General features: G+C 38.3%; 1 pseudogene; it reads right to left on the bottom strand.

Annotated features, from left to right (window-relative positions):
- Positions 1-8,254: 8,254 nt before the first annotated feature.
- Positions 8,255-8,758, bottom strand: LOC122223661 (annotated as a pseudogene).
- Between the last annotated feature and the right edge of the window lie 1,215 nt (positions 8,759-9,973).

The raw sequence follows: 9,973 nt of genomic DNA, 5'->3' as shown, positions 1-9,973 counted from the left end.
CTATGAAGTATCACCTGCTATCTTCCTCCTTCTGAGGCTACTAAGCCTCTGTCAAAGAGCACTGTTCTCCCTTACGGTAGTAGATTTAATAAATTTGGTTTTCCTTGATCACCAGGTTATTCTGGTGGTCTCTTGGGGAGGTAGCAATTGTTTTATGTATATTTTTATTTGGCCTATCTTTTCTGTGGGAATGACAGTTATTTAAGGAAAGGGAGTATTTATTTTATAAGTACATAAAACACCCACTGTATCAATGTACACTCAGGTGCTACTATCTAATGGTTTTACTATTGAGAATAATATGCAAGATAAAACAAGTATGGGGTTGAGGTTGTCTTAACTAGGGAAGAAGACCATACAAATTGAGGTGTTGTCTTCAAACTACCAATGTCTGTATAATTTGAATATAAATTTTGGTTGTGTATTTAGGTTACAAAGGAAGGAATCTTCTTTTCTTTTCTATTTTATTATTTTTTTTAGTAGGCTTCATGCCTAACGTGGAGTCCAATGCTGGGTCCAACACGGGGCTGGAACCCATGACCTAGAGATCAAGACCTGAGCTGAGATTGAGAGTCATTGTTTGACTGTTTGAGCCACACAGGCACCCCACAAAGGAAGGAATATTCTAATTGATCTAAATATAGCGGTATTCATTTTTCTTTCTCTTTGTTTTTAATGTGCGAGCTATGGCTGAGAGCCTCTTTCTGTGTATCACTGTAATCTCCTTAGTCTGGGATGGGTGAATGAGAGAAGGAAAGGGAAAGAGAATTGGTGGTGAGTGGAGCAGTGTGGAAGAAGGGACTAAATAAATACTGAGTTTGGAGCTCCAGAGATAGGGAACCAGCCCAAGGAAGATAAACCATGGGAGGGAGTACATAAAGGAACACGAGATAAATTAAACTAAAGCAAGTCTAAAAATTTTGTTTGGTGAAATTTTCATCTCTGTATGCAAAAGGAAGAATTATTAATCAACAAAATATAAAGAAAGAAGTCCTAATGCCCTAATGCCTTCTGCCAACTGCCTGAGAAATATTGCACATTTATTCTTAGAAATCCACAGTACAAATTTCTTGTGATACCTGGCCAAAATTCTCTCCTAAGTTTATTAAGGTGTAAGTAATACTCAAGAAGGGCATTAACTACTTTTGGGAGATATTTTACATCTTGGCCAAAACCCTTTGTTTCAAACAAAGTGGTTTTTTTTGTTTTTGTTTTTAATAGATACTTCTAGTAGGGGTTGGCCATGTAACAAATCTTTAAGTCATTAGCTATAGCTATATTAAATTTACAAGAATCAATCCCAATAAGATACATTTTTTTAAAGTTTATTTCTTTATTTTGAGACAGAGAGAGAAAGAACCAGCAGGGGAAGGGCAGAGAGGGGGAGACAGAGGATCCAAAGCGGGATCTATGCTCCCATGAGGGCCTCAAACGCACAAACCACGAGATCATGACCTGAGCTGAAATCAGAGGCTCAATTGACTGAGCCACCCAGGCGCCCTGAGATACATTTTTTTTCTTTTTTTAATTTTTTTAACGTTTATTTATTTTTGAGACAGAGAGAGACAGAGCGTGAACGGGGGAGGGTCAGAGAGAGGGAGACACAGAATCTGAAACAGGCTCCAGGCTCTGAGCGGTCAGCACAGAGCCCGATGCAGGGCTCGAACTCACGGACCGTGAGATCATGACCTGAGCCGAAGTCGGCCGCTCAACCGACTGAGCCACCCAGGCGCCCCACATTTTTTTTTTCTATGTAAGTATGATGATGATACAAATAAGTGAAGAAAATCTACTGAAATTTATTGACATTGGGAAATAGTGAGCACATTGTAATGTTTTTTTCAACAACCAACCAAACAGCAAATAAAAGCCAAACAGATACAACTAGAATAGGAAGGTTAGAGACAGCAGAACCATAAGGTGACATGGAAGGTACAGATGAGTAGAAACAGGTTCTGCGCAAACTTCGCTTCCTTTGCCAATCTTTCTCTCACTCATGCCAGGCCCCCAGCAGCCTCTGAGCCCTGTACACAATTTCATCACTGCTTTAATGTCTCATCACAATTTTTGTTTATGTATTGCACGTAATCCACTAGCTTTAGTCAAAAGCTATTTAAGATTATTACTTTTATATTCCTAAATGCTATGGATATTCGTGGACTCTATTTTACTATAAGCTTTCTCGGTAGGCGTCACAGCCACTGAGAGTGTTTCAAGGCAGCTGGACCCATGTGGCTCCATTTTTAATTTAGTATCAATTTGGTATTTCCTGGTTTTCTAATAGCTGGGAGAAGTCTACTGTAGGGCCCTAGGAGTGACACAAGTGTTTAACACTTTTAGAGCTGTTTAAACCTTGCTGTGTTTTTTTGCTCATCTCATTTTTGTGCTTATAAGAATGTCCATATTTGGTATATTTCTCAACTTTGACATCCCATCACTAGGTCTTGATGGCTTGTACATATTCCTTTAATCCATAATCTTCAGACATTTGTATTTCTATTAACTCACCCTGATAGAAAGATACCCCAGACTAATACTGCACATCAGTAACTGAAGTTTACTTTTATTTTTATAAACCCAGTTGTGTTTATTTTGTATCAGGGTTACTGCTGGCTACCTGGATTGGATAGCATTCCAGTTTTTCTATGGCCCTAGAACTGTTTATACAGCACAGAAAATACTTGATCCTTGAAAGCTTCATTGTACTTTTCACTAATATTCACTGGCCCTAGAACTATTTTTGGAGACAGTTCTTTAATAACATTTAATTGGCGTATTCGTGTTTGTAATACTTCATGAGTCTGTTTTGGCAATTTTAATTTTCCAAGAGAATAATTTACTTCAATGGGATTGAAAAATACTCAGATATATCCCTTATCTAATTTCTAATTTCCTTTTGGGGGGTTTTTCTTTTATATTGAAAATTTCAGATTTTCTATTTTATTTTATTATTTGTTTTCCCCTTCCTTTCCAATCATCTTCAGATTTATTTATCAGTTCTGATTTTTTTCTATTTTGCTATTACTAGATTGTGCATTATTTGTTTCTTCCTTCTGTTTTCCTGTTTGACCTTTTCCCTAACTTTCTCAATTGGAAAGTTTAAAATTTTTATCAGTCTTTCTTAATAATGAAATCATAGAAACCTATTAATTTACTTCTACAACACTGGTCATTTTCTGAAAGTGCAATGTTTTTACTCTTTGTTGTTTGGGTATTTTTAAATCTAGTAGTGATTATAAAAGAGTGTGGGGTATTTTAATCACCAAGTGATAAACATTTAATTTGGCTTTTTAATTTTACCAATGCAGTGGCTAAAATGATATTCTGTTGTTTTAATGAGCATTTCTCTGGTTAATAGTGAGTTTAAGTAACTTTTATTTAATTAATTAATTTCTGTTTTCCTCTTCTGTGAATTGTATGTTTTGAACAATTTTCTATTCATTGCTCACCTTTTACTTTTGATGGTGGGGCTTCTTTATTTACTTTATATTGCAATCATTTGTGTTTTTTTTTTAAGTTTATTTATTTATTTTGAAAGAGAGAGAGAGAGAGTAGGAGAGGGGCAGGCACAGAGCCTGACATGGATGGGGCTCGATCCCCAAAATATATTGTATTCTTCTGATTTTTGGCTGTTCTATTACCTTTATTTATATTGTCTGTTATGGTAAAGACATTCTAAATTTTAATACAGCTAAATTTATCAATCATTTCTTTTATAGTTTGGGGAGTGTGTGTGTGTGTGTGTGTGTGTGTGTGTGTGTGTATGTGTATGCTTTAAGAAAAAGTTCTCTGGATAATTCTGTTGCTTAAAATTGTATTAGGGACATGTGTGTGGCTCAGTTGGTAGAACTTCTGACTTTTGATCTCCGCTCAGGTCGTGATCTAGTAGTTCATGACTTCAAGTCCCATATGGTGCTCTGTGCTGACAGTGCAGAGCCTGCTTGGGATTCTCTCTCTCTCTCTGCTCCTCCCCAACCTGTGCACCCTCATGTGTATGTGCACCCTCTGTCTCTCTCTCAAATAAATTTTAAAAAGTTGCATTGGATTTATAGAATAATTTGGGTAGAGCTGACATGTTACAATATTGCGTATTCCCACCACTAGTGTTACAAGTTATCCCAGTAACAATTATTGATAGATTATCCTTCAATGACTGATCTGCAAGACCTCCTCTGCAACATCAGGGTTTCTTGTATATGTGGGTCTTGGTCTGATTTTTCAGACTTTCTTGTGTCATTTACTACAACCATAACCATCTCAGTTATTATATGCCACTGTCTCAGTCACTATAGCTTCATACTAAGTGTTCATATTTGTATGGCAAGTCTCCCTAACCTGTTTTTTTCTTTTTAATACTGTCTTGGCTATTCCTGGCCCTTTGCTTTTCTCTGTACATCCTAGCATTAGCCTGCCAAGTTTCACTAAAAACCTCTCCTGAATTGTAAATGAAATTTTATGGCATTTATAGAATAGTTTGGGGATAATCGAGTTTTTATGAAAAAACTTTTAATGTTTATTTTTGAGAGAGAGAGAGAGACAGAACATGAGTCGGGGAGGGGCAGAGAGAGAGGGAGACACTGAATCCGAAGCAGGCTCCAGGCTCTGAGCTGTTAGCACAGAGCCCGACTCGAGCTCGAACTCATGAATGGTGAGATCATGACCTGAGCTGAAGTGACGCTTAATCAACTGAGCCACCCAGGCTCCATTTTGTTTTATTTGTACTTAATAGTTAGAGAAGTATTATTTTCATTAATGTTATTTGTTAATAATTTATATTTTAATAACAATGTTTATTTACCATTTATTGTTAATTTACATTTTTACTGTGTTTATAGTTTTTTGCATTTGAAAATATAAATGTTTATATCATTTTTTGGTATTTGAAAAGATCATTTGTATTTTAATGTTTATTTATTTTTTTGAGGGAGAGAGAGAGAGAGAGAGAGAGAGAGAGACAGAGCGTGAGCAGCAGAAGGGCAGAGAGAGAGGGAGACACAGAATAGGAAGCAGACTCCAGGCTCTGAGCTATCAGCACAGAGCCTGATGCAAGGCACGGACTCACGGGAGCGTGAGATCATGACCCGAGCTGAAGTCGGACACTCAACCGACTGAGACACCCAAGCGCCCCAAGTTCATTTGTATTTTAATATATGTCTACGTCATTTTGCATTTGAAAATATCATTTTGTATTTGTGCATATAATTTCATATTTACACATATCATTTTTGTATTTGAAAGTATAAATATACATCATCGAAAACAATATACATTCTTGTCCCTGGGCTGATCAATCCTGGACCAAATCATACTTTTCCTATTTTTAACTAATCAATACTGGGGCAGGCAAATCTAGCTTTGCTACTTGCTCCAGGCAATACTTGCTCCTGGAGGTTAAGATTGTAAACCAATTCAAAGAGTTTACTTATCAAGAACTTGCTTCAAAATCCTAGTTTCACTATGTTCATCCAATCAAAGATACAATGTATTAAATTCTGATCCCAGCTAGTTCCCTGTCCTCCAAGATTTACCTTGCGATCACCTAGCCCAGGCCCCAGAACCCTGTCTTTATCTTCCTCTTCTGAGACATTTTACTCAGACTCTGTCAAGATTCTGTCCTTCCTTACTGCAGTGGCTCTAATAAACTTTCATTGATTAGCAGGCTTTCATTGATTAGCAGGTTTTCATTGATTAACAGGCTTTTCTGGTGTTCTTTTGGGGAATGGAAAACTTTTGTTTACAAAATACTGTTGTTGACTCCACTGTTGGTATTTGTCATTTTTTAATTAATTTCTTATTTTTTAAAATGTTTTATTTATTTTCGAGAGAGAGAGAGAGAGAAAGAGAGAGAGAGAGAGAGAGAAACAGAGTGCAAGTGGGGGAGAGGCACAGTGAGAGGGAGACAGAATCTGAAGCAGGCTCCAGGCTCTGAGCTGTCAGCACAGAGCCCAATGCAGGGCTTAAACCCTCTAACCATGAGATCATGGCCTGAGCCAAAGACAGATGCTTAACCAACTGAGCCACTCAGGCGCCCCAGTATTTGTCATATTTGAATGTTGGTAAGTTTTTCCTTGATAGTTCCTTAAATAAAGGTTGCTTAGTTTCCCCTGGGGGGAGTTGGATCTGTCCTGGGTAAAGGTCAAATGAAGATTACCTTGAGTTTTAAAAGTGTCTCTAGGGGCGCCTCGGTGACTCAGTCAGTTAAGCATCTGACTTCGGCTCAGGTCATGAACTCACAGTTTGTGAGTTCGAACCCTGTATCAGGCTCTCTGCTGTCAGCGCAGAGCCTACTTTGGATCCTCTGTCCCCCTCTGTCGCTGCCCCTCCCCCCCTTTCTCAAATATACATAAACAGTAAAAAAAACAAAAAGGGTCTCTAGAGACTGATTGTGTTTTTGAGTTTCAATAGACCAGGACCCATTTTCCTTTCTTTTTATGAAAGTCTAACATAGAACAGACATTTGTTGAAGTACAAAATCCATATAGGAAGGGGCAAGATCATGAGCATACAGCTTAATGCACTTTCACAAAGTGAACCCCGTTCCGTAACCTGCACCAAGATCAAGAAACAACATTGCCGCAGAAGCACCTTAGAAGCCAGCCTTTTGCCCCCTTGCAGACAGTGCCATTCTCTTGCACAAGAGTGATCACCATCCTGCCTTTCAGCACTGTTAGTTAGGTCTGTTTGTACTTAAACGTCCTATAGTTTTCTGAATGACTTCTTTCATTCAACAATACATGTGTGAATTTCATGCATGTTTGTGTGTGGTTGTATTGATCATTCTCATTGTTGTACAGTGTGTCAATGTCTACAGTTTATTTACCTGAACTAATTTTAATATTATGTTAGCTTTTGGCTCTTGTTCTAAGCAGGTCTTGCATGTTAAGATCCCACACATGTAAGTGTAGCAGTCTTGGGATTTTAATGATTCCGGGCGACTTTGTTTTTCTTCCAAGTTTCTGAGCAGCCAATAAACTAATTCATAGTTCCTAGTACTATGGGCAGAATCCTTCCCCGCAGCTTTTAAAAAATAAATAGGCTAGAAGGAAATTCTGGACCTTATGCAAGGGTTCAATTTTACTCTCTTGCTTCACACAGGCCTGAAGTCCTATCTCCTGTTCTGAGGGGACATATGTGGTTTATGTTAATAAATAACTACTCTCTTTCCAACATAAATTGTTATCACTATTAAATTATCCTCTTTATTACGTTTAAGTTTTTAAATTTTTTAAAATTTTTATTTATTTATTTTTGAGAGAGGGAGAGAGAGAGCATTAGCAGGGCAGGGGCAGAGAGAGAGGGAGACAGACGATCCAAGGCAGGCCCTGTGCTGACAGCAGAGAGCCCGCTGCTGGGCTTGAACCGATGAACAGTGAGGTCATGACCTGAACCGAAGTCAGACACTCAACTGACTGAGCCACCCAGGCGCCCCCACATTTAAGTTTTATTTTTATTTTTAAAATTATTTTATTTTTTTTAATGTTTATTTATTTTTGAGAGAGAGACAGACAGAGACAGAGCAGGAGTGGGAGAGGGGCAGAGAGAGAGAGGGAGACAGAGAATCCAAAAGAGGCTCCAGGCTCTGGGCTCCAAGCTGTCAGACAGAGTCCGACTCAGGGCTTGAACTCACGGACTGCAAGATCGTGACCTGAGCCAAAGTTGGACACTTAACCCACTGAGCCACCCAGGTGCCCCTACATTTAAGTTTTTAAAATTTAAACTCTACCTGAGCTGATATTTCCTTATCCACTTTCTTTTTGTCTGTTTGTGTGTTTTTTTTCAGGCTTTGACATGTTTTATTAGAACATAATTTCAACAAAAGGTTGCTTTTATTTACAGAATTTAATATGTGTGGGGACTGTCCAAACCACTTGGACCCAAATGAGAATAGACATTAAGCCTGTTTACATATTTTATTCATTTTAAAATGTTTATTTTTGAGAGAGAGCACGCAGGAGGGCTTGAGCATGAGTGGGAGAGGGGTAGAGAGAGAGGACAGAGAATCCCAAGCAGGCTCCGTGCCACCATCAACATAGAACCCACGCAGGGCTCAAATTCAGGAAAGGTGAGATCATGACCTGAGCCGAAATCAAGAGTTGGATGCCCAACTGACTGAGCCACCCAGGTGCCCCTGTTTATGTATTTTCTAATTTTTAATTGGTATATAAAAAAGTTTCACATTTATAAAAATCCCAGTATTATAAATGACAAACTCATCCCTTAATTAAATATAAAAACAGCTTTAAAAACATACAACTTAGATTGGTTTCATCTTGAATTGTAATCCAATAAGACTAAAAAACTAAACATTCCAGGTCCTATAACAAATAGTAAAATACTTGAAGGCCTTCAGGATCCTTTGACTGATTTATGTCAATAAGAGAGCCTATTTTTTATTTTTCTTGCAGGGTCTACAAATAACTTTTTTGAAAATAAACAAGAGAACCTATTTTTGATGTGGTAAAAGAAATGTGTTCATCTCCATTGACAATTTTAAGCTCCAGGTGGCTAACTCTGTCCGAGGGGGGCCACAAAGCATCTTCTTTTGTAATTTCACTGTCATCAATAATTCTCTTCAGTTCTCCCATTACATTCTTGTGTATTTAAGCCCCCTTTCTGATCATGACATCATTTTTGTAATTGCTGTGGTTGGCATATGTAAGCTTTCTCTCTGGCTGAACCTCATACTCCAGAAACTCATGTCCAAGCTTGCCTTGTGCCCTACACAGCAGCACGGGTAGAAATCACTGGCCATAGTCATTTTTGTTCCCTCTTTTTGTGTTTACAGTTTCAATTGCTCAGTTTTGACTTTTCCTTTCTTTTTTTTTTTTCTAATTTACTTGAGGTTTAACCCTCAAGCAGCACATAGTTGGATTTTACTTTTTAACTAGTATTTGCCTTTCATTATGGGGCATTAAGCCTTTTGCGCATGTGGTTATAACTGCTTTGTATATCTTCTGCTATCCTGCTTTATATCTTTTGTGCAACCTTGCTCTTTCTTTCATCTTATCTTTGCTCTACAGAGTTTCTTTAATTTGCTGTTATCTTTTCCAGAGACTTGGAAGAGATTTTGTGACTGTTTTAATTTTGTGACAGTTTTCGTAGGTTTTGTTTTTAGTGAAAGGAATTTTTAGCCTATATTTCTAAAATTATCAAAGTAAAAAAATTAAAGATATATTTTTCTCCATTTCTTCCTCTAGAGAGACAGGTCCTAAAGGTGCAGTAATGAGAGAATTGCAAAGCAGGGGGCTAAGACTCTCCAGAGCCGAAGCATCGCTCCCCTGCCTCAAGCTTCTTTTATTTTTGCAAATTGTCTTGATGACACCAAGAACATACAACATAGTATTTGGCATCTTGACAGGTCCTGCACCTGCAGTGTATTCCATACTGGGTCATGAATACATCTGGCGCCAGACAAAACATTCTTATCCCAGGCCTGGCGCCCGTATGATGTCCTTCTGGAGAGAAGGAGCAGTCCCGGCGGCCTTCCGTACTGGGAATGAAACTGCTTTCAGTTCCTTGCTGCTCCGTGGGTTTCCTTCAGAACATTCTTACAGTGCCTCCAGCTTCTTGTTCTTCAACGGCTTCCTCGTTTTTGTAAGAATAAACTGCATTGAGTTGCAGATGCCATTAAACGGCTGATTTGACATTCTACATTCTATTTTTCGGTACATGGCAGTGATAGAATGTATTCTTGTTCACCAATGTTTGTATCCCTTCCTCGGAGGAGAATATATATTCTTGGCCTGTTGATAGACATCAGGCATGAAGAGAATTTGCCCCTTTGGATTCTGTGTCTCCCTCTCTCTCTCTGCCCTTCCCCGGATCATGCTCTGTCTCTCTCTCTCTCAAAAAAATAAACATTAAAAAAATAAAAAATAAATGTCTGCTGGAATATCCAAGAACTGTCCTCAGGCAAAGCAGTTCTGCTTATCGGGACAGCAATTAGTAGTCTCCTCAAGAGACACAGGTAGAG

Source organism: Panthera leo, chromosome B4 (genome assembly GCF_018350215.1).
Source record: "Panthera leo isolate Ple1 chromosome B4, P.leo_Ple1_pat1.1, whole genome shotgun sequence".
Taxonomy (NCBI): domain Eukaryota; kingdom Metazoa; phylum Chordata; class Mammalia; order Carnivora; family Felidae; genus Panthera; species Panthera leo.
Note: the sequence above shows the minus strand (reverse complement) of the source record. Positions and strands in the feature narration are given on the sequence as shown.